Source organism: Typopeltis vanoorti, chromosome 5 (genome assembly GCF_054136105.1).
Source record: "Typopeltis vanoorti isolate ZY-2024b chromosome 5, IOZ_Tvanoo_1.0, whole genome shotgun sequence".
Lineage (NCBI taxonomy): Eukaryota > Metazoa > Arthropoda > Arachnida > Uropygi > Thelyphonidae > Typopeltis > Typopeltis vanoorti.
The window spans coordinates 117,885,236-117,912,556 of NC_143553.1; positions in this window are offsets into that span (position 1 = coordinate 117,885,236).

Below are 27,321 nucleotides of genomic sequence, written 5' to 3' on the forward strand. Positions count from 1 at the left end.
GTACAAGAAGATCAGCAGCAACCGGATGTATTACAAGACATATACCCAAGAAAATTAGTGAGTAGTACAACACTTGAAGGTTATCCAGTTTCTACACAACTTTGTGTACGTGAAAAGAAAGATATACTAGGACAGTTTAAACGAAATCAGCACTCTCAAATCTCTTGGGGACTGAAGGCTGCTAACAGAACGTACTTGAAATTCTTATCATGCTGCTTCCTTTAACATGATCTACAAATAGTGTGGATGCAGGAAAAAGCACAAAAAAATAAAAAAATAAATGAAAACATTACTTGACTGTTTGTCAAATGTTTGGATCAGTTAAATCTAAAAGGGTGAAAATGTAAAACACGTCCACAATAGTTTTGGCCACTCTCTCTCTCTCTCTCATAAAGTTGAAAATATTAACTGGAATGTAAGTAAATAAGTCGTATAAGTTAAGGGAACCTTACATTTGAAAGCAGAAACGACAAGACGTATTGAATCGAAATCCACTATGCAGTACATACAAACAGTTCGACTGTTTCGAGTTATGCAATTTCTAGCGCTTTAATTTCAAACCATTCCCTGTCGGGATTAACTAAACTCTTCAAGTCTTTTGATGTCACAAGTAGTATCTTCTCTGACTTTCCCCTTCAGGGAAACTCTCGCTCTGAAAAAAAATCTACATGTTTCAATCATTTCTGAAAGAAAATCTCTTGAGTGGCGTATGCACTCCTGTTTTATTAAAGTACCGAATAAAAGAGCAAAAATAAAATAAAATAAATAAATAAAAGTCACCTTTCAAGTGTCATTCTGTAGGAAATCATTAAAAGATATAAAATTTCTCTTGTTGATTTCTCTCACGTGTCTTTAAAAAATCGCATTATATTTGAATGCAATATCTTTGAATCGTTTTGCAAGATTGATGTGAAAGAGAAAGATAGAAACCTTTTTTTTTTATTTGTTTAACCTATCTCTCTTTAATAACTACGAAAGCTTCTATTGGAAATGATTTATGAGCCAAAACACGCCGTTATTGTTTATCTTGATTATTGGATAGGATTTCAGAGCTTCAACTCTCTATGATAACCGATATCTGCTTACTTTGCTGCAATTTAACTGATTTGTCACCTTCTTTGTGTTAAGGATCACACTATGCTACTTTCTTGTCCATATTTCATAACTAATCTGTCCATTTGTCTATTTCTTGTTTGTTTGTTTTTACTTTCATTCTCTCTTTCCCTCTCACTGTTATTTATCTTTTTTTTTTCCTTTTCACTTAACAAATATCTGATATTTGCCAATTTGGCCATTCAATTGTTTATACATCTTGCTTTACAACAATATATTGCACATGCAAGATATTGTTTCAAATGTACGCTACCTGATTACATGCTCAATATGTACAAATATTCTTTGCTCCTCGTGATGATGTAGCGTAGACGGGTCTTAAACTCGCGTTATATTCAACTATTAATGGAATGAAGTAGATGTCTAGCCGAAGAATTTCTCATGTCAGTTACTATGAGCAGATACTACACTCAATCTTAACTAAAAAGCGTCAATAATTAAATATAAAAGTCTTAATTAATGAAAAGAAGTATGGATTTTGTAAATTTTTATTGCTTAAAATTTTAATAAATATTTTCACGAAATAATATCGTTTAGTGATAACTTTTCTATTTTATTTTATCAAGTTTATTAAACTTATTTTACTTTATTATACGTATATATTTCACAATAGTTCCAAAAGTGATAGTCACATCATCTTGGGTTAGTGTGCTAATACAATCCCTGGAGACCTATAAGAAAATAGTGTTCGTTGATTCATAATAAGTTTAAGCTATGATGTAACTGAGTTTTCGTGTTGCATTGCTATAAACTCGCAAACTTTCAAGGGTTGAAAAGTTTGTTAACCTAATTATAAAGGACTGCATTGAAATGATCAGCTATTATTTCTCAACATGGTCTCCATGTAAGTTGATACATCTTTTCTAACAATTCTGTTTTAAAAGGTGCATCGATACGACACTAAATGATGCAATTTTCTGAATGTCTGTGTATAATAATAAAAATCTGTTGAACAGGGATAACACAGACCATCGGAAAATCATCGTTGAAATTCATCAACAGCTCTTGCGTTGCTATTACAAAACCGTACATGAAGTGGATATCGGCATTGTTTGAAAACTTATCCATTTTTTTTTCAACAAAAACACACAGTTCAACATGGTCAACCCAATAATGCACATAGAACCAACCTTTGTTTAAAACTTCTTTAATGCTTGCAAAAACTATACTATGTAATTGCACCAGATTTATGCATAGTCAGGCAGTACTGCGGTTATCAGCGACTGAACTCTATGAAATAACCGTAATTTTAGAATGGGCGAAATCTCCTTATTTCCCTATCTTTGAGTTCCTGCTGCCAAATTATTGATATTTTTGTTGCAAGAAAATTCCCACACCGAACCACTGACGGTGTACATCTATCTAATCTTTTATTTATTCAACTGTTATTTTAATCTAGAAATTGAGAAACGGTAAAATTAAATATTCACTTACAGTCATTTAATAGGATACCTGATTAACAAATAATTTAATTAAGAAAGAGGCCAACTTATAAGAATCAACATCTGTATGCAAAATGTTAGAAAAAAACTTGAGGAGAATAATGGAATAATTACAGGCATTTTATCTATTTTTGAAGGAAGAATAAAGAATGTCTTTTCTGAAAAAAAATTCGCATAAACCGGATCTTGAAGTACACGTACTTCTAGATCCGTTTTATGCGTACTTTGAAAATTCTCATAACGATTTAACACTTTTTTAAATCGATTCGATAACTTAACATAATTAAGACGGTGATAAAGCTAACTTAATTTTATCATGACGTGAGTTTAATTCGATGTTGAATTCCTACTGTAGGTTAACGGTAATTGAGCTATATTTGAGCACAGGAGTGGGTTCATTCCTCCCTAGTTCGACCAACCACAATCAGATGGCATATTTCAGACATTGTTCATAAGAATCAGTTAAAAAACATCTTCCTGTGAGGTTTATAATTAAATTTTGATTATTAAAGTTATTTTATTTAGATTTAAAATTAGTGAACACAAATTTGTTTTGTTCCATGTGAGCGAGAAATTCAAAATCCTAACAGTTTTATGTTGATTGAAATAATTTAAAAATGTTTCCCAGATAGTTCAAAATGGCAATTTTCGTACGCTTAGCAGTGAAAAATATCAGTCACGTACACAAGTTGAGATCAACTGAGACATGTTGCGCCATCTACAGAAACATTCAGAATTATTTGAACTAATTTCATAGAACAAATAAGGATGAGCGAAAAGACAATTGGATTGACTTAGCATAGGTAAAAAATCCCAGTTGTCTACGAGTTGTGAATCTACATATGGAGCCTGCTTCTTCGAAATTCCTTATTCAACAGCTTCTTAAATTACTTTAAGATTATTATTAATGTTTTTGTTGTTGTTGCTATAAGAGGTATAACAACAGCGTATTCCTTTTGTGATAATGCTTTACCACCTCACCTCTCTGCATGCATGTTAGTTTGGTGTTTATTAAATGAACCATCTCTTGTGCAACCGAGATACTTGTGAAACACTGACCATATGCAAATTGCCAGCAGTGCTCTCAGTACCGCCACCTTTTGACCAAGTCAGAAAATTAAATCATCATGAAGCGAGACCTCCTAAACAACTCTGCATAGTTTCACTTTCCTATTCTCAATGGTAAATATAATCCTCTCTCTCTCTCTCTCTCTCTCTCTCTCTGAAATGGCTGTTAAACACCAAATGTGTCTTTTATTTTTACGTATTCTATCCTTTTCCGAAATTTGAAGTAAGACCAACCTATACAACATAATATAATTCTTTCCTTCGTACAAAAAAGGATGTATTTTTATCATTCAGATTCCACGTAGATAATGATCATACAGTTACTTCAGAAAAAAAATAATAAAATAAAATAAAACGATCGTCCAAGTTCGCATACATTTAAAAATATTGGGATAAATCTTGTCGACTTGTCTCCTCCGGAAGAATAAAGAATGGGCGAAATTTATGGGAAATGCTTTTCAAAACTTTCTCGTTTTTTTCCCCACTTTAATGACATTTTTTGGAATTGTAATGTAGATGCGAAATATCAACAGTGATATTTCACTTGTGATATGCAATCCTGAAAGGATTCGCATTCTTCAAAAGAGCCTTTTAAACTTTTCTAACTTTGTAATGACAATGTACACAAGTTTCTTCTTCGCTGATAAAAACTAACGATGTTAAAACTTTGTTAGCCACAAAGAAGCTATTATCTAAATGACCCCATAATTCAGAATAAATACAGACTAACCCGCCTGCTGTCGGTTATTATGGAAAGCTCAGAGTGTTAATGTTGCTACGAACTTTTATATTGCATCATTCTCGTAACTAGTTTTGATATGTTCATTCCTTTTTTTTTTACAATATTACCTTCTTTCTTTTTTTGTGTGTGTTTGCTTCAATAAAAAACAGTCCATAGAAGAGTTACTGAACTTGTTTTTAATTAATATATTCTATTTATTAGGAAAATAGAACCTTTATTAAGGACTGAAATTATCAATCGGGAAAGTCGTATTTTCAATTTTTAAAAGTGCTCTAAGCTATTTAATATAATATACATAATATATATAATATATTATGTATATTATATTAAATATGCCTTCGTAGACAGCAGGAAGTGCCATATTGGTAGCGCCTCCGTGACGGAGTGGCAAAGACGATACATTTGCTTTTCGGTTAGAAAGACATGAGTTTGATTCCAGTTTAGAACGTGAAGAATCTCCACAGACATTTCAACCAAAGGTAAGGCGAGCAGTCTCATACGGTGATGAAGCTTTTTTTTTTTTTTTTGGAACTCCATTTTTCCTGCTAAACTGGCTAGGGAATACTTAAATTAATAGATATATCAGCTCCATTTGCTTCGGTCATTATTTCAGTAATGGTGGCTTATATTAAAGAAGCCTCTACAATTAACAATTTACCAATAAACAAATGATACAGACGTATTTTGTAAGTAAATATTAGCTATCCATAGAGTTATACCATCCAAAGAAAGAACATCTAAGTTCGATTCTAGTCGCTGACTAGAGGAACTTTTTCTAACCCTTTCTTCGACCGGTTCCCGAGTTAGTCGATCTCTGGCATTGGCAAGAAAGTTTTTTTCTCCCGGAAAGTTGGATTTTTCGTCGATAGTTGAACCCAAGCTATTTCAGACAATAATATGTTAGGGTTATGTATTGCGAGGTGGTGACACTTGTCTGCCTCTGTTCACCGGATGCCGTTTAAAATTAGCGGTCTTGGGATAACTATCTCTAATTGCTAGCCAGTGGAGATTGACTAAGTTGCCTCAAAAGTTAGGGCCAAAAAGGCCTAACTCACCTACTTTCTATGAGGAATAAAAGGTGTTAGCGGATATCAGCTTTCTATAAAATACTAACAGAGTATATTAATCTTTTTCAATTAATTGACATTGTAGAGGTTTTATGAATATTAATGTATAATAATTTTTTCATCCCAAATTAGGAAATGTTGCTTGTCAGATATGATCTTTTCAGGGGATTTTTTTAGTATTGATTAATTTATTTTATTTATTGTTTTTATTTTATTTTTTTTTTTGATTCGCGGATTGCGTACTGCATACATTACTTGCTATATCGTATCGTATGCAGAAATTATATGCAATAAGTTGCAGAAATAGATCTATTTTTCTCAAATACTACGTAACAATTACAAATCACTGTAAGATACAGTAAGGTGATGCACGCTCAATACTGCAGTGGATATAACACTAGTGGTGAATAGTTCTGAGGGTAACTAACTTCCAGTGAGATGTTATTGTGGACTGTTATATTAATATGATTTTTGTACAATATGTGCATCGAAATCAGCTGATGCTTCTGACGTTGTTGAATTTAAGCGTTGATAAACAAAAATGAGAAAAAAAACTGAAAATCTGATTAACAGAGGGAAAGGGATAGGGAGAGTGCTGTCAACAGTGTGTTCCATGGAAAGGCTACTGCGAACAAATAATGCTTGCCTTCAGTGGTGCATGGTCCACCATCGTGCGACAGCAGACCGTTGGAACCCAGTCATGGAGTGGCGAATCACAATCCCGATATACACACTTCAAATCAGAGGGTATTTGAATTTATCGGCTACTAATATAATGGCATTTATCAGAATATATCATCTGATCTGTTAAATGTGGTAGTTGTATGGTATGAGAATGCCTCTCCTGGTTTGAAATGAGACTCCTTATCGTCGATTGATCGTTGTAATATGGATATTATGGATAATTTCGCATTGTCTACGCTGTCGCGACCCCCATTCAGTGTCAATATTATAATCCACTTATAGCTTATAGAGTATTTAACTTCTTAACAATGAGGGGGGGCAGGCCGCTATACACAATTTGATACTCGTGCTCCTTCGGAGACACGATAAATTACTGCTTTTACTTCAATCGTTTTTTTATTAAATGAAAGTTTAGAGCCCAAGAGTATTCATTGTATTTAATTTTGGCACATGCATTTCACTGTTCTTTACCTCTCCGAAATCTTAAAGAGCTGACTCGATAAAAACGTCACGATCCACACAGAAATGAGAACTTAAGCCGAATGGGTCCAATTGACCAATCTTCGCTCTTGGATACTCTCCAAACATGTCACCGACCAGCAATGAGAAAAAAATTAATTCGAATTTAATTGCTTAAATTGTGATTAGTCGAAATATTTCTTACAAGTGAATCTTCTGCTAAGCCAGAAATCCATATATATATATATATATATATATATATATATATATATATATATATATATATATATATATATATATATATATATATATATATCCCTGCAAAAAATAAGAAAAAAAACAAAAGAAAAGAAAAAGGAAGAAAAAAAAAAAAGAAGTATGCCTGTCAAATGCTCCAGCTTCAGTGGTCCCATTCCAGCGAGGGTTTACCGAAATGAAGCAGTGACAGCAATAACAATCTCTTAAACTGAAACCTCCTCAATGGCAACCATAAGAATACTCACAACCGGATCACATGTTGAAGCAATAAGCTAGAAGAAAATGACTCGCCTGAGCAGCAACAACTTTAAGCCGCAAGCCGGACACGACAGGACCGCTATTGAGGCAGCAGCTTTGAGATAAATGCTGGTAGAATTCGTCAAAATAAGCTCCCACTCAGGAATCCACAAATAGATTAGTGAGACAGTCAAATAATTATCACTGCACTCAATAATGATGAAGATACCACAGCAGCTAACTCCATACAGATCGTATACTGCAATACAAATAACTTTGTCAACAAATATGAATTACAAGTATTTAGCAATTTCTTCGTATTGAGATAATCCTCATCAATGAATCTCACCATTCAGCAACCCAAAACTCAGGAACTACACTCTGTTTCGGAACGATAAGCCAGATGATAGACGTGGTACAGTTATCCATATCAAGCGAAATATGGACAACGAAACTGCGAGTCCTGCATCTACAAACATGGAGATTGAGATTGCCAATGCAGGAAGAATAAAAATCTGCTCGGTTTATAATTCATCGAAAAAAAATAGAAAAAATTACTGGAATACTTGACTTAAAAATAGATCAGATACTCCACACTATTGATGCAGCTTTTATACCTAGCGATTTGAATGCTAAGTACACTACAAAGAATTGTCGACCATACTACTGAGTATTGAAAACAGCAGATGGATGCCATATTTTTTGATGTAGTAAACGCTTTTGAGAAAGTATGACAAAGAAACGAGCTTCCGTACCTCAGTTGGTATAGACGAAACTCTTTGGTCGGAAAGACCTGGATTCGATTCCCATCCATGACGTGAGTTAGTCAGTCTCGTGCGGGTTTTTTCTCCCGGAAACTCGGGTTTTTCGTCTCTCAGAGCAGGCAAACCGGCTCCGTGAACGCACACAGATTACGGTCATAAGTACTTGCCCTTAGGGGATGCAGCGGAGCAGTAAGACATGGCTGCATTAATTCGTCGTAAACCCCCCTCATTAGGGAACTCGACCAGTCCTAAGGGAAATGAGAAGGAAAAGATACACTGCTATTCCAAAGCAAACAAAACAATTAGTCAAGTTTTCCAGTGCTTAGTCAGTGTAACAACTTTAGGTACGAAGATAGAGTTCTTTACAAAACAGCAATCAGACCTATGGTTCAACACACACACACACACACACACACACACACACACACACACACACACACACACACACACACACACACACACACACACACACACACACACACACACACACACACACACACACACACACACACACACACACACACACACACAAACTACAGTTCATAACAAATGTCTGTGTGTAAATGCTCAGTGGTACATAAGGAACTTGCACTTCACCGGGAGAATGAGATTCCTGACATCTGCGCTTCTCTGGGTGGTGCGGTGTCACGACTTTACAAAGGTAACTATTCACTCAGATCTATTCCGCCAAGCAGTAGACAATAACGAACACGATTTATGGATATACAAACGTCCTAAATTCTAAATTGGTACTCTTCAAGTGAATTCCAATCCTGATCTCACCGTCCCACAATGGGCGAGCCAGGTGTTTACAACAATTCTACATAACATGACCTCGTCGAACAATGTGGAGATTAAAAGCCAAGGGATTAATCCATCTTGCCATCACAGTTATTAGTCACGCAAGTGCGGTACAACAATAACACAGTCGTGACTTGTTATTCTTTTAAATTGTAGTAGAGGAGTGATTATATCATCCAAAATTAAATTAAGTGTATGGTAATTCAAAAACCTACAGCTCAAGTTGGTATTGATGAAACACGTTGGTTTGAAAGATTTTGGTTCGAATTCCGTCTAGGACGCGAAGATCTTTATAAAATCTCTAAGGAGCCGGTCTCATTACCCTATGACAGGACTTTTCATCACAGAAACTCTGGTTTTTCATTATGCAATGTAGAACAACCGGCCTGAGAACACACACATAATTGACAGACTATGTTAATATTTAAATTGGCCACAACAAATTGATCTATGAGAGTAATGGTCTCCAAACTATTTTGATCGCGTATCCCCAAGACAGAAAACATAAATAGCGGGTACCCCCAATTGATTGAGCAAAAATCTATTGTAATAAGTATTATAAAGAGGAAATATGCCTTGTATCATCATATAATAATTAAAAACGCTAGATATTTTTACACATTATTTTTATTATTAACAGCTTACAAACATATTTATTGCAATATTTAATGTGAACAATGGCCTTGCATTTCTTTCATATAATTTCTTGAAATTCTGGTTTGATGGCTTCTGATACTGCGATACGAAGGTCTGCTTCCAAGTTTAATTTATTTTGATATTTGGTTTTAATACCTGTCATTGCAGAAAATGATACCTCACATAAATAATTAGAACCAAACGGTAGGAGTGCATCATTTGCTGTGTTTACTAAATTGCTATACTCGGACTTCAGTCCAATTCACCAATTGTGAAGAGATTTCTGTTAAAATTCGTTTTTCAAAGTTGTGTTTTATCTAATGTCAATTAATTGGTCTTGAAAAATAATCGGAAGGTGGTCAATTTTTACATTTTCTACAAATGGATATAAAATCCATTGAAATTCTTCGCCAAGAAGATCTGTGAATAAGTTAAAATATATGTCTATAAACTTTTTAAATGTGCAGATGGAAACATTTCTAAACATCCCTTTTCAAATTTCTCTCTCGACAGCACCATTTTCCTTCGAAATGCAGTTATTTTCTCGTTCATTGTTAAAATGTTACCTTTTCCTTGAAGCGACAAATTTTTTTTCAAAAATATCAGCTTGGTAGCATAGTATTAATACCCACTTATCGTCATTGAAAAGATCTGCAAATTTCTTATCTTTATCCAGTAGGAAAATGCTTAACTCATCTTTTAGTTCAACAACTCTCTTAAGCACTTTTCCTCGAGATAACCAACGAACCTCCGTGTGGTATAGAAGATTTTCGTGGATACCGCCCATCTCTTGACAGAGTACTGCAAATATTTTACTATTCAAAGGCCTCGTTTTTATAAAATTAACTATATTGATAACATCCTGCAGTATTTTGTGTATATCAGGCTGCATTTTTTGCCGCAATAGCCTGCCTGTGGATAATACAATGAATGAATTTGACATGTGGTGCTATTTCGGTTACTTTTCCTTTGAATCCTTTCTTTGTACCAATTAAATCAGCTGCTCCATCGCTAGTTATGCTTAAACAGTTTTTCCACAAAATATTGTTTTTAATAAAGAAGTTATTTACTTTTGAGAAGATATCTTCTCCTGTACATCTTTCCTGAAGTGCCTCACAAAAAAGTAGTTCTTCGTATAATTCATTATTAAAATAATATCTAGTAAATACCAATAACTGAGACATGTTGGCAACATCTGTTCTTTCATCAAGCTGTATAGCAAAGTTCCCACGTTGAGTCATTTGTTTTAATAGTTGCTTCTTTAAATTATCTGTAATGATTTCTATACGTCTACCAATAGTATTTGCTGATAAGGGAATACATTTTAGTTTATCTGCATATTCTTTTCCATGGATTATTTCTACCATTTTTATGGCAATTGGGAGTACAAGTGTTTCCCCAATGGTGTGTGACTTTTGGTCTTTTGCAATTAAGAATGCAACCTCAAAAGATGCCTCCAAATATTTATCGTTAATTTTAGTGAATTTTTTTAAGTTGTTGGATTGAGAATTACGTCTTCAAACATCGTTCAAAGAATTGTAAAGATTTGTGTTCATGTTCAGGATGTTTAGTTTTTAAATGTCTTACTAATAATGATGGTTTCATACTTCCATTACATAGCGTCTCATGACACAATACACATGTAGGACGAGGTTCATTGTTGACTATCGTCGATGTAAATCCCCATTTCAAGTAGTCTTCTTGATAATTTCGAACTTTCTTGGGCAAGGTTTTGTTAAGTTTCAGATTAATGTTTTTATCACTTAATTTGACTGATAACGAACTTGTTTGAATAGAAGAATCAATCCTATCTTTTCCTTGTTGTTCGTCTGATATAGAAGTACTATCATCGTGGTTTCTTTGGAGGAAATGTTTTTAACTATTTATCCATTTTGTGAGGGTTAATTTGTAAAATTTAAATATAATTCATTTACTATTGATAATATCAAACACTTTTAAAAAATGTAAATAATTTTGATAATATTAATTCACTATTTCTAGTGTAAACGTAAAAGTAAGCACAAAAAGGCTTTGGAATTGCACAGAAACAATATATACTAAAAATCATTAAACTTACTACTAATAGTCAAATAATTAATACATCTGTGGTGTCATGTGTAGATAGCAGGATAACTAAGCAATTTTCCTTCTCTAGTTGGGTTTGTCAACACTAGGATGCTCTACAAACAATGGCAATGATAAGAAGTAAGAGATTTACTTCCTAGTTTTAAAAAACATGACAGCTTTGCCACGGACGATTATGTGTGCAAAGTCGCCTAATGTGCGCTACTAGCAAACTTAAGTTTACAGGATCTTTATAACATCTTTGTCTATATTAGATATATGTTTAATTGATGAAAGAAAGTAACATTCTTTATCTTTAATTAATTAATTTTTTTCCTATCAATATAAAACTGTTTTGACGTATCCCCACGTATCGACTCGCTTACCCCAGGGGGTACGCGTACCACACGTTGGAGACCACTGGATTAGAGCATCAATTAAAATTTCTGAAACTAAATTGCTTGGCTGTGGCAAGTCATTGAGCCTAACACATTAAGAAAGAAGAAGGATGTTTCAGATTTCTTTCTTTCTTCTTGCAAATGGTCATGTTTAAAGTTCGAGAATCTTTTAAAAAATTTCCTCTTCCTTCTATAAGCGTTTCTGTTATTATTTCTAACCCATATGTTATATGAAAATATTGATTAAAAGCTTGTGATAACTTTTAATCAGCATTTTAATCAATCATGATCATTTTATAATACCCCCTTATTATTCAAAAGCTATAACATATAATGTAAATGGGTTGAGGATGATTAAACGAAAATCTTGATCTAGATATGAAACATGACCTTTTCTAGACCATCTCGGGCACCTCTGTACGTCCTTCTGGTGTCATATGGACAATTAAAATCATTTATCATCAAAGGAAATTGACAATCCATGCAACAATGAGATTCAATCCCCACCCCAGAAGCGTGTTAACAGTATAGCGGGGAAGGGAGGGGTGAAATATATTTTCTGAGGCATTACTACCAACTGTTTTCTACCAATCCCTGAACTTCTCGGACAGTGATGAACCTCGCATGAGAATTGCCCTTTTTCACATTTTTCTTTGCTCTCTCTCTCTCTCTCTCTCTCTCTCTCTCTCTCTCTCTCTCTCTCTCAGACTAAATTACTAACCCTCGTACTAGTTATCTCTATTATCTTCACTTAGCTAAGTAAAAGAAGAAAAAAAAAAGGAAAAAGCGCAAAATGTACATTGTATATTATCACACATACTACGTGGCTTTATAGAGTGGTGAATTCTTATTTTTATCCATAGTCATTTATATTTTTACTCCAGTAAACAGAAAAATGTATGATAATTTTCAACTTGAACTGCACATTCTACTGCGTAGTCCGTTACCAGTTCCTTGTTTTGATGCCTATGTTCATAAGCGTACATAGTTGATTCATAGGTGGTGGTGGCGGTGCTGTGGATGTTGGTCTAGAATAGTTTCTTGCTCTAATGGTTTTAGCAACATTTAGAATTACTGTATATAAGAAAAACTGGTATTTATGGTGGAATCTGCATGAATTACTATTGTAACAAATATTGAGCTTCCGTAGCTCAGTCGGTATGGGGCAAAGCCGTTTGGTCGGAACGAACTGAGTTCGATTCCGTCCGTGACGTGAGGAACCTTTATCTGGTCTCTTTAGACGAAAGGTTAGTTAGCCGGTCTCATACGGAGGTAGAGGGTTTTTCAACTCGGGTTTCTCGTTCCCCAGAACAGGCAAACCGGCCCGTAAACGCACACGGATTACAGTCAGGAATACTTAAGAAGGTCCCTCCATCCATAGGATTCGTCAGCCATGCGGGTCCCGAGCCCGGATAAAAATAGGAGAGATTGAGATGGTGCCGTACCTCTCCGCAAAAGGGGCTCACAGCGCCTGAATCATCATACGAAATAAATAAATAACAAAAATGAATAATTCTTACTCATACTTTTTGATAAGGAACAAAAGCTTTAAAAAGAATTCTGCAGTTGTTCAAGAAATGATTTCAGATTATCCGTGATGCTCTTTGACACGATTATAATCTATGTAATGTCAAAATCAGGTTGGATAATTGTATGTGATATATTTCAATCTTAATTATTAGACTTAACGAGTATAAGTATTAAATGAATAAATAAATAAAAATATTACATTAATTAAATTATGATTAAATTAAATAGAAATTATTCAAAAGTCAAAGTTTAAATAATTTTTTTCTTTCTGGTTCAGACACCAAATAGAAGTAAAAAGAAAACAAAATAAATAAGGCAGTATTCGCCAGTCTTTATATTCCATAGTTTCATAACGATTACAAAGACCACATTAAGTCATATAAACTGGCTGAAATATGCATTAACATCTGACACGAAAACTTTCCATCACTTACTTTACGTAAAAAGGAAATTAGATGTCATTTTACATTTCATAAAAAATTCCTTCTCATTTTCTCTCTCCGTCTCTGGTTCCTTTCTTTCTTTCTTTTTTTTTTTTTTTTGCTTTGAGCGACGAAATCAGCATTTCGCACATTGTTTAGACACACGTACTTTATTCGCTCATATTTTATTCAAACGACGTACTTTTCTTCTTCCTTAGTTAGATCGAAAATGAGCCGTATAAAGCAAACTCCAATATCTAACGTACTTCCTAAGACACAGAACTCGATATTCTCTCTTAAGTCCAAAAATAGCTTTTGCCCGTTCCACAATATTAACTGCGACCGTGTGCTTTATGGTCTCCAACTAGTTTAACTCCGAGTCTGAAGCAACCCCCCCCCCCCTTCCCATGGTAATGAACTATAAAGCGTCATGGACGAATGTGGAGTGTTTGTTTGTTAGCCCGCCAGGTGTTCGCTAAATAATTCAACAGCTATCTCAAGCGATGCTGATCATCCCCCCCCCCCTGTATTGAATTCTTGTACAGAACATCCAATCCCTTAAACATCTCACTAACTTTCTCCCACGTCTGAGATAATAGCAAAAAGTCACTTTAAAACGACTAATAATAAATTCACACAATATGTAGTATCAGTAATAAGTTAGAGGAAAAAACATTTTATGCTTTGAATAATGAAGTGGACTTAATATATTTTATAAGTAAAATATTAATTATAGTTCTTATTAAAGATTAAACTGCACTGCTTATTGAGTATTATGCAACATACAGCGTTTCTTTATCAATAATAGAGCACCTCCAACTCACTTACTTTGACCAATTTCCACAGTAAAAATATTATTTTATTTTATTTACTTTTTACTTACTGGAGTAAAAATAATAATATTTTTTATTCATGTAAATAATAAAATGTGTGGTAATTCCCATCTTTGTCAATAGGTGGCGCTTAGGCTTTAGTCAGGAACGATTTTCCTTATATGTTTTTTATTGCCTACTTTTAATTCAGATATTCAGTTAATTGTACTTCGAATTATTCATATCAGCTTTCGGAAAATAATAATAATAATAATAATAATAATAATAATAATAATAATAATAATAATAATAATAATAATGTCATCATTTTTTCGTTTGGAATTCGGTGTTTTATTTTCAAATAATGTTAAGAAATAATTGTGTAAATTCCAGAATAAAATTCAAAGAGACAGTGCATGTTTTTATTTTAATAAAATATCTATTCAAATAAATAAATATATAAAAATACTTATTTAAAAATAAAATTCATATTTTATTTATTTTAAGTAAAATTTATTTTTAAGTAAAATTTATTTTTAAGTAAAATTTATTTTTACTTAATACATCTAAATATTATTTCGATAAGGTTTCATTTATATGATTTTTATTAACTATTTCATATTATTTATTTAATATTTGATATATTAAACAATTAACCATGCTAGTATGTTTCACGTTGATTCAATTCGCGCACATATGATGGAACAACATTATCAAATGTCATGCTATTTGGAGCCTCATTGCTATCTTAACGGTCTTACGACTGTTTACGTCAGGGCATCAAGTAAATAGAGAAACGTCAGCTAGTGGAAATACCTGTCCGAATTGAAGATGGGTACCATAAGCCTAAGAAAAAAACACCAATTGAAAAGAAATGGAGCTAGCAGAGGAATTACAGCAATATCAAGTGAATAAAACTGATGTTACTCTGAAGACTAAAACAGGAGAGATGTTTCTATATAAGTATAAGCTCTATTAGCAATATGATAGGGTAAGGAAGGAGTACTTACAGTACATTCAACAATAAACATGAAGATATCTTGAATGGAAGGCAATTTTTAGCAGAGTGATGTGGACAAATTTCAAAATAGAAAATTGAACATGAAACATTTGTTAGTTCCAAAAATGGTGTAGAATAAGCAGGGAATTTTTCGAGTCGTTAGGCAGAGCAGTTGACATAAAGGGAAAAAAACGAAAAGATGAAGACCTAAACAGCAGAGTAGAAAATGCATCCCAAACATACAGAAATGTTTTGGGAAAATTGGAAGAAAAGTATACGACTAATGATAATGATAAGTACTTACTGGATTTCTGTTCAAGAGACCGACTGATTATTATTTACACCATCTTACAATATAATGATGTGCTTAAAATAGCACGTATGGAAGACACAAAAAATAAAAGTCTTATTTGAATATGTTGTCGTGAATGGTGAAGTGTATGATATCTTTAAACTGATTCGGAAACAGGGGATGATCACCATTTAGTTTTGAATACTTTGGGAAGAAATATCATGTTCAAAAAAGTATGCAATTTTTTAAAATGAATCAAAGTTGACAAGCTTTCATAGATGACTTGTATATTGGAGAAAATATGAGAGTTTGAAAACAAGAACAAATCCTTAGAATCCAAATAGAAAAATCAGAAGAAAAATAATAATACATCTATGAAGGAATGCAGTGAAGTTATCTGCAAAGATACCAAAAATAAAAAGTTCATGATGGACTCAAGAAGAAGGTTAAGTGAGTCATTCATTGAAAAGAATAAATCATAATAAAAGGAAAATAAGTCAGTATGTGTCCTTAAAGTGCATAGAGAAATATATAAGATAACTGTGTCAATTTGGGAAAATAAGATAAATATCGCGAAATTTGTATTATATTCTGGAGGCTATTGAAAAGCTTATAAGGAAACGGTACGTAAAAGGAGTGGGATATGAAAACATGACGTAAAAACAGAATATGAAGCTATCCTAGATGTTTGGAGAAATTCTAAAAATTGTTAAATGAGATAAACAGTGTTAAGAATTTTAAGAATGAAGTTATGGACATAGACTACAAAGTAAACAAAGCTAGTACAGGAACCAGATGAACGGACTTACGTGGAATAAGAAAGAACTTATTAACACTAAATTATCAGTAAACACTGTCTTCTAAATTTCTCATGAACCTGAAAGTTGCAATAAAACTGTCCATCAAATATAACGGAGATCGACAGTTTAATTCATATATTATAAGTATTATATATTCAATATGGTGTTTCTTATAATTTGATATTACATTATAAAATTATGTGTATTCAACACGCTGTTTCCTAAAAACTTAATATAAATTAAAAAATATTTTTAATTAAAGAAAAAATTTTTTTTTTCAGTTAGAAATTTTAAACTTTTTATGCTTATATATAAAATTTGTATATGAAAACTTCAGCATATATGGCGCTTATATAAGCACAGAGTGAAATAGTTAACTAGGTGAAATCTGGAACAAATAATTCTCGTGTTGAGACGAAGTTCTAGTTAATTTTGTAAGGAAATAAAGCTAAACGCTGAAAGATGTCAAATAACTTACTAATAGACATAGGATGATTAGGACAATAATTTATCTTAAAATTATCTCTGTAGTGTTGCCGACTTTTTTTTTATCATTTACAACATGGCTGTATTAAGGCAGCTCCAACAATATAAAGCAATACAAAATGTATAAAAGACTATACAATTATGTACTTTATTAATCTTTTAATTTTCTTCAGAAAGCTTTTTTTTATGTTAGTTGGTATACATAATACTATCGAACTCGTGTATTTAGAAAGAACTGACAATAATACTAATCGATCTGAGTACCTTTTAAAATTGTTCAGCGCTCATTACTGAGATCATCAAAAACTCAACATGTGGATTTCTGAGAAACCAGAAAATATAGTGTTAGAATTAGGCGCTTTATTTGTGATTTCTAAGATCAGATGATTTCTTAGTTTTCCTTTTTAGTGTTAATCGTAAAGAAGAAAGCTAGAATTCGAAGGAACATTTTTTCCCATGACTGTCAACTCAACTGTGTTACAACAACGAAGTTTCTTGATGACTAGTTTGAATGATTCAAAAATAGTCAGGAATAATTTTTTGGACAAAAGTTAGTGAGTGTGTGAGTGGTAACTCTACAGAATATTTGTTAACATCCCTCAATGCCACTTATAGGAAAATAAGATGGCAGCTGGATTCGCTTTTGATTGAGCTGATCGAAAGCGCCCAATAATATTTTCCCGGTCCGGATCAGTCACATTGTGAAATAGGTTGAAGAAACGTTGCATAAGATTCAGCTACGAACTTGATAAAAACGAAAACGGAACTCCGGTGATATATTACCATAAGCATTCGAAGAAACAAGGGTAAATCGAAGATATTTGAGTGGCTCCGTTTGGCTAACTACAATTGCGCTAGCAATTTCTTCCCCAAGGTCAAACATAAATCAAACTGTCTACAGAACTGTTCTCTTTGTTCGTCAAATGTTACCACAAAAGTCTTCCATCATTCAGTACTTGCACTATAGGAATTCTTAGCACACAGCTAATCCACATGGTTCCCCCTCAAAGTTGTTCTTGTGTAATTCCAGACGACAATAGTTCTCTGAAGAACATTGCCGATATATAATTGAGAACAAATTCCTTACCAAGCCTATCTGAGGTTCATTGAGCAATGGAGAGACCGCTATGCATATGCATACATGCAGGAGAGTCGTACTTTACAGGAAAATCAACTTAATTTAGATATTTTTTATTATCCGGTTTATAACAAATGCGAGGAAATACCAGCATGTGCCGAGGTTATGCAGAAAATTTTGTATCATTTGTCTATAAATGGATGAGGTGAATTAAGACCTACGGGAAATAGCATTTATAGAATCCATACAGGAGAGATTATTTACTGGATATGCAATTTATAAACGGTCATTGGATATTTTCATTGTTTAGAAATCATTAAAGACAGAAAAGCTAATGCTAAATTAAATATCTGTCTTCTTTTTTTCTTTTCTTTCTTTTTTTTGTGGACAAATGTAAGATCCTTCAGTTCCTCACGTCACTGACGGGAATCGAACCTAGGACACCTTCTCCAAGCATATGATTGCGAGGCCACAGCCACTCGGCTATCAGTCATGCACTTATTGCAAGCATTATGGATAAATATATATAATACTCTGATCATACGTGGAAAAAAAGTAGGATATGCGAGGAATGACGATTATAGTAATGATCTGATCAGAGAAGTTGTCAACAAGTAGCGAGTTGAGTTATCTATAGAAAAGCCAAATAAACGCTTGGCATGTCATGGTTAGTGGTGCAAGGAAAATTGAAAGTATTTCAAAATTAGAATTATTTAGTTTTTCATTTGAAAAGGGAAGTTGTTTGTGGTTATTAGTGACAAAATCACATTAGAATATCTCTTATGGCATTTTCCCCTCCAAATTCGATTTAATATTGATGATAGACATGTTATGTCTGTCATCAATATTAACAAATCTGGGATCTCTCTCTCTCTCTCTCTCTCTCTCTCTCTCTCTCTCTCTCTCTCTCTCTCTCTCTCTCTCTCTCTCTCTCTCTTTCTCTCTCTCTCTCTGTTTGACTTAGCCTCAATCCCCTTCCTAACATCAACGTGTGCACCATCGAAAATTTCTATTTTTGTACCTTTCTAGAATTCTTTCCTTCTTTCGTTTTGCAATTCTCTTTATTTTTTGGCTCAATTTTTTTTCTTTTTCTGAAGTGTGTTAGGATAAATGGTAGTTATTTTTCTGGTGTTTCTGCTACTCATTTTTGTGTCCTTTTCAGCTATTCCTATGCACTCAACTTAGTGACTCCTCAGATTAATTTCATTTCTTAGTAACAATCCTTGCTTAATCATTTACATATTATAATTTCGTCTTACTTCGTATTAATTGAACATAAACGAAGTTATCAATTCTTACAATAATTTGTTATGTGGCTTTCTCTTCTTTTTTTATTTTTACTTGTTTTTGCTTCCTGATTTTCTTTTGTTGCATTTTTACTTCGATCATGAAAGATTTGAGTACTCGTAAATATTTCCCCATCTTATGTTGTATCAATAACATCTTTAGTTTGTTCTTCACTTAAATTTCACGAAGTTTCTGTCAAATGCACTATAGCTGATTTCCCGTGCGTCTTTGCAACCCCTTCCCCCATTGCATGTGGGGAATGATCTTTTTCGTTTTTCGTATTGCAAACTTCTCGGAAAATACAGAAGATGAAGCGAGAATCTAGTATTCTAGGGTGTAAAGTTTTTTTTTCTTTTTCTTTTTTTCTTTTTTTTGAAGAAAAGTAGCTTACTATTTATTGAGATCTCAAACAGAAATAGAAATAGAAAGAAATAGAAAAAGAAATAGAAAGAATAAATTCAACTTGTGATTGTCTGTGCTTAAAAACCTTCCCGGACAAGGTCTTATCTGTATTATATGCAAGTTAGGTATTAACATCCCGGTAGACATTCCTGCTATCAGCGCCATCTAGCGGATTTGTAAGATCGAGGTTTCAGAATTTTGATATTAGATTAACTAAGATACGGAAAATATTTATGAAATCAGATACACTTTAGGAAGCAAAAAAAAAAAAAAAAAAAAATCGTAATGATTAAGCACCTTCCATGTTCAAGTAATTCTTTATTATTGTAGGTTAAAAGTTTAGGGTCAGCATTCCCCTAAGGGCACTGTTACCTGCTGAAGGCAGTTTAGTGTATCGTTATCGAAACAGCCTTGCCTATAATAGAATCTCTTTCTAAGCAGGATCAATTAGTGGCAGGGCCAAAAAAAAAGTCACTGATTTTTGTAATGGAACGTCAAGAATTAAGTTAACAACATATTCTTTTAATTTCACGCTGTAGACAAGAAGAAAAATGAACTTTTAGGGCCTTGGTGTCCCTACACTTTACATACGGTGTTAATTTGCATAATAATTAAGCACTAAAGAGGCCCATTAATTATATCTGTAAGACAGAAGCATTCCAGATAACGGCAATGGCTGCAGCTAATTAAGAACGCTTTCCCTTCGGGGACATATGAAAGTGCACAAGCCACCTAACCCTACGTGTCCTAATAATATATTCTAATAGCATGCTTATGAATACAACCGAACGGATTAGGTTGCAACATAAGAAACTTTCATAAACATTATCGGTGACAAGGACAGCATCTATCTTTTCTTTTTTTCTTCTTTTTTTGCTCTCTCTCTGTAAGAGTTTTTAGTTGTTGTTTTTTTTTTAATTTCTTCCTTTTTACTTCTAGACGCGTCCTTGGTGCAGCTAGAAAGACATCAGTTTTTATCATATCAAGAATACTTTGAACATTATATAAAAATCTATAAGTAAATCTGAGTTAGCTACTCTCAGATGGAATGTGGAGGATTTTTTCTCTCACAAATAAACCAATCACATGTTATTGATGACGTATTAAATTACAGTTTGGTTACGATGAATCCAAACATTTGATTTCTGAGAAATGTGTTCTCGATTACAATCATCTATGCCATCGCGTAATTTTACATAAGAAAAATAAATAAAAATAACATTTTAATATGTTGATGAGAAAATAAATTTAAAAAATTGCATAACCTGGCATTTCCAGATTTTAACGAAACATTTTCTTACACCCTTTTATTTTTTACATATAAAAATAATTTATAAAATAATTTAAGTACATTTTCAAAATAACATCTTTTATTTTCTTACACCCTTTTATTTTTTACATATAAAAATAATTTATAAAATAATTTAAGTACATTTTCAAAAATTTCAAAATAAATTAAATAATTTAAGTACATTTTCAAAATAACATCTTACCCATACACTGTCTTCTACAGATAACGGGAAAGATGAAAAGCATTCTTGCTTCGCCCCTTTAAGCCAGTCCTTATTAGGACTAATTCGTGTAGCGGTTGGGAGGTCTGGTCTTACGGACCCGATGGAATCGACCGTGAGATGCGGTGATTAATACCGTTGGAAGGTAATGCTGTAGCCAATGAAGTTCTAACTGAGGCTCGGCTTTTGCTGTTACCTTCCTGCCATGATTAGAGCTTTAATAGCTCAATAACACCTTATCCCTACACTGTCTTCTACAGATAACGGGGAAGATGAAAAGCATTCTTGCTTCGCCCCTTTAAGCCAGTCCTTTTAAGGACAATTCGTGTAATCATTGAAATGGAAATTTACAGTTCATTTTGTTTTCTTTTACGTTTGATATAGTGTGGTGTGGTGTTGGATGATAAGTCAAAGAAAACTGATGTAGTAGTAGTAGTACCATGCTAAACCAGGTCTGTTAGTATGTAGACAACAGAAAGTAGACCACGATTGCAATATTGTATTTTGGCCATTACAAGAAATAGCTAATAAATTGTTTTCAGATGAAAATGTTAAAAAATATGAACTACAAAAAGTAAGATAAAATCAGATACATTTCCAGTATTCATCGAATTTTAGCCTATTTTAAATACAAATATTTAATACAGACTAAAACGAAATGAAACATATTCCCTGACACATTTTCGCAATATGTAATACAAACGTAACGTAGTAGTTGCAGAACCACTTGAAGTACAACGAAACGACAGATCACTTTAGAATAGGAGTCATGACAAAGTCATTCCATGATAGCAAGTTTACTCCAAAATTCTATATTTCAATCGAAGAACATGTGTAGTTACATACTTTAATATGAACAAAACCCTTGAGTTATCATAAATTCAATGACAATAACAATAAACTGAAAATGAAGAACGAGAAACAATCACCGAAAAATAGAAAACCTAAGATGAAAAATAAATAACAAAACAGGTCAGGTGTCCATAATTTCGCTACTCTTTAAGAATATTTGAAAAAATCAAGGATAAATATCAAGTCAGGAAAGAATTAATTAAAGGAAGAAGAGAAATTGAAAGAATTTATGCCCCGAATGAGGCACACTTCATTTAATCTCTTTGAGAGATTTCAATATTCAAGTCATTGCTGCTCTTTTCTGAAATAATAAATAAACATTTGTTTATTATTATTATTATTATTATTATTATTATTATTATTATTATTATTATTATTATTATTAAGAGACACCTCCATGGAGTCAGGAACTCATCGAGGAAGGCCACATATTACACGCACCAGCTATCATACTTATTCTTGAATTCATTCACACTGCTTGCACTCACAACATCCAATGGCAATCCACTCCAATCACGCACCACCCTCTGAGAGAAACATCTAGCCCTCACACCCTTCTTTGCGGCCTTCATTCTCAGCTTCCAACGATGCCCTCTCGTCCTTTCCCCACTCTCCTTAAATTGAAAAATTCCATCAATTGAAATCCCGTATGACCCTTTCAAAAGTGTAAGTCTCAATCATATCACCCCTCTTTCTCCTGTTTGCTAGTGTCTGCAGTCCACAAATTCTCAATCTGTCTTCATAATCACTTTTCCACAATATCCTTTTTAACACTCCCCTTTGTACCCTCTCCAATATATCGGAATTAAAACGGAAACCAGGAGACCAGACCTGCGCACAATAGTCCAAGTGAGGTCTTACCAAGGCCTTGTAAAGAGGCAAAACAACATCCTTATCTTTACATGTGAACTTTAGTTTCAACATTGCAATTATCTTTTGATTTGTATTTGCAATCTTTGCCACATGGGCCCCTAAACTTTAACTTCCTATCTATTAACACTCCAAGATCCCTAGCCTCATCAGTTTCTTCTAGCCTAATCTCACCAATATAATACGACATTGGATATCTAACCATGCCGAAGTGAATGACTTTACATTTACTGACATTGAATTGACACTCATTTTCCCATGCCCACAATTCCAGCCTATTCAAATCATTCTGCAAAGACTGCATATCAGCAATATTCCTGATTACCCTACCTATCTTTGCATCATCAGCAAATAGCTGTATGTCGCTTGTCAAATCCTTCCCAGCATTATTAATGTACAGATTGAATAACAGTAGACCAAGCAATGATCCTTGTGGTACTCCACTGGCTACCTTACACCTTGCAGACTCAAATCCCCCTTATACCACTTTTTCATATCTGTCAGTATATATATATATATATATATATATATATATATATATATATATATATATATATATATATATATATATATATATATATATATGGGTCTAAATTTCTTAAAAGGTGTTAGAGGATTTATAATATTTTCGAAAGAAAGTAAAATACCAAGAATTGGAAATATAAAATAAATAAATAAATCTTTTCATTCTTTAAATAATCAAAAGATCCTTTTCATTCTTTCTCTAACTTTTCGAAAATCAGTAGACTTTCCCCTCCTCCTCCATTATACACCGATCTGTGAGGCTGGGTGAAACGACACAATACAAGAAACAACTTCCACCATTTCCTATTCCAAATTTGAGTAATATATCGGCATTAGAATGCGTTACATTATTAAAAGCATTGGTATGATTACTACTTTACTTACCTGTCGTAAATATCTGAGAGAAGTGATTGTATTACTCTTAATACGATATTAATTTATATCATTAAATGGTTATAGAATTCTTCATAATTAATATATCGTAAAGAATTTAGTCCCACACCCTTACTAACCATACTCTTAGACAACTTCCAAGTGTGATCCTTTGTTCCCCCCCCTTTCTCCCCATATATTGAAAATATTATTTTATGTCACTCTTATACATCCCTTTATTAACTTATAAGTTTCTATCATATCCGCTCTTCTCCTCCTCCTCCTTCTCTCAGTTAAAATCTACAACCAACACGACCTGAATCTGTCCTCATAGGGAACATTCCACAGACCTGTCACCAGCTTGGTCTCTCACATCTGAATCCTCTTCACAACCTCCTGATCCTGAAGAAACACAGGTGACCAAATCTGTACACATTAGTCAACATGTGGCCCAATCATAGCCTTATAAAGAGGAATAATAACTTCGCTATCTTTACTTGTCAACTTGTCAACTTGTGCTCTTCAACATCCAAATAATCCTCTGAGCTATTCTGCCAAGTTTTGCAATATACCCTCTGAATTTCAAATCTGTACCGACCTAACCTCGTCCCTCCCCCACATCCCGCCTCATCAGTTTCCTATAAATTAATACCATCAATGTGATACGAAGTATGTAATCACTTTTAAAATCTCACTACACCTTTTAACACTATTAATTAGTTGTATTAGGTACAATTAGAACTTTTCCATGGCATATGAACCTTACAATTGCTTGTTGTGTCAAAGTCAGAACTCAGTTTTAAGTAGAGCATCTGTCAGCAACCCCCCTTTCTCTTGGAAAGAGACGAGTCGTGAATAATAAATCCGTGGAAAAATTTACTAGTATGGTGTTAGTCACTTAATCAAGCAGTAAGAGGGAGGGTCAAGTCAGTATTAGTACTACTTAAATCCACACCAAGTGTGCTCATGTGTTAATCACAGCACTGCTTATAAGATGGAATACAAAGTGTCAAAACTGTAAATTTTCCATGAGATTTGAATTTTGGATAAATGTTTTTTGTTGATACTTTGTCTGTTTTCTTTGCTGAAGATTATCTAGATTATTTGCTTTATACTTTTTTTCTTTTCCCTTACATTGCAATTTGGTTCGACATACAATAGCATTTCAGTTGACAAAAGATATTAACTAATTTAATTATGAATATCTCACCTTTAAGAATTTAGACACCCATCTTCGTCTTGAGAATGAGTTGATCCTTTTGCTCCTGTTGGGAAGAGGTGTTCGGTGTCTTCTTCACAGTTTGTTGTGTGTGTGTGTGTGTGTGTGTGTGTGTGTGTGTGTGTGTGTGTGTGTGTGTGTGTGTGTGTGTGTGTGTGTGTGTGTGTGTGTGTGTGTGTGTGTGTGTGTGTGTGACAATAAATGCAGGAAGAGTTAAATTCTGAGTTCCAATTCCTGTCAATTTTTTCCCGTTTCATTTAAATAGTTTCTCGTTGTAATCAGATTTTCTTTAATACCTGAATGTTAATTCTTATATTATTATTTTAATATCATTTCGTACATTGACATCGCTATTTAATCAATACCTGCCCAAAATGCCACTTTTGCCAGAGCATCTTCAAGGATGCGGTTGTTATCTGTTAACATCTAAGACAGCTTTCCCGTTTGAAAATATTTATTATCTGTCCACCACATTCTTTAGTTCTTGGTTACACTTCATGCGACCGCTCGTTTGTCACACGTGTGTGGTTGCCACCCCAACCCCCCTTTTTACACGACAGCGTGCCGGATAATAATTCACTTCATGTCCACTCTTTCCCAAGCTTCGGTCTCAGCAATCACCGATTACTTTATTCTAACTAATCCTTGTTCGCGTCAGTGGAAAGGATGGGGGTTTCTGAAGCCCTATGGCTTCAGAATCGTGATTCTAAAATTCCCTTAGCATTAACCGAATGACAAAACAACTCCACGTCAGATTATTGGATCACTTGTAGGTGTTCGCAAGTTTTATTGTCCCTAAAATGCTAACGTTTTCGTCTCTAACTTACCTAAAATAGTTTTTGTGTCTTCCATCATAGTTTATTGATCTCTACCTGATCACTAACACGATATCAATTTGTTCTTGACTGTTTGAATTATAAGTGAACCAAATTTAGCCTCTTGTAAAATGACAAATATATTAAAAATATTGATTTATTTGAGATAATGAATCTCGTCGGGTTTATACACAATAAGTTTCAGTTAAAAAACCGATTTATCTGTCAAATGTCGCAAGTGGATATGTCAAGCAGATATAGGAGATAACTGGCAGGCCCTTCTGAACAGGCGACTTCTCCACCCCGCAAACCCTTAAGATATAACCAATATCTTAAGGGGTTGCGAGGTTCTCTGTTCTCTGTTCCTCTTACGCTTCCCAGAGTTCTTATCAAGGATATTCATCAGCGCGAACTGTCTCAATTAATTAGACTTATTATATTATATTTTCCATAGTAATTAAACATATGTAGTTATTATAAATTTTAAAATGTTTACATCATTAGTAATGGAAAATAATATACGTGGGGGGGGGGTAATATTTTTTGAACAAAAGCGAACTGTATTGGAACGTCATCTCAGTGATGCTGAATGATTTTATCAAGGGAAAAAAGTGGATTCTTTTCTTAGAGAACGATATATCTGCCTATAAAGTGAAATAACGTTACTTTTAATGAAATCATTTATAATTACTTGAGGGTTATCTATTTTTTTCTCCGTTTAAAAGTTATAACGCAATTTAACATGATGAAAATGGAACTGGAGATTTAAGAGTGACCTCTAACGAGAATTTTCACACCCCATTAGAGTTATTCTAGTTATATAATCATTATCTTAATTCATAAGACCGGCTTTATGGTACCAATTTATTCAAAAAAAAAAAAAAAAAAACATCTGTTTCCATTGAGATAACCGGAAATCGCCTTCTATCTTGCGTAGCAGACACTCCCGTTAGAAGCAGGACTACAAATTACAGGCATCTCGCGCGCAATTGCCACGTGTAGAAGCGCGTGTGAAATGGCACAGTAGTTTGGTCGTTAAACTTCATTGTTAGAATTGCGATAACAATGACTAACACGGTTCGGCACTTTTGTGTCCCCCCCTATACTAGCCATACGTAACATTCTAATAGACTAAAGTGACTTTCTCTGTAATCTTTAATTGTGTCGAAAGCTTCCGGATCTTCATCCAATTGCATCTTCTTTTTCTCTCTCACACAAAAACACGCAGAGATGTTTTCTATCGGGATATATTACTGAAAGTCTCCATAAAGGACGCGTATCTTTCTGTTTCCGAAAAGCGAGAGAATAAAATACT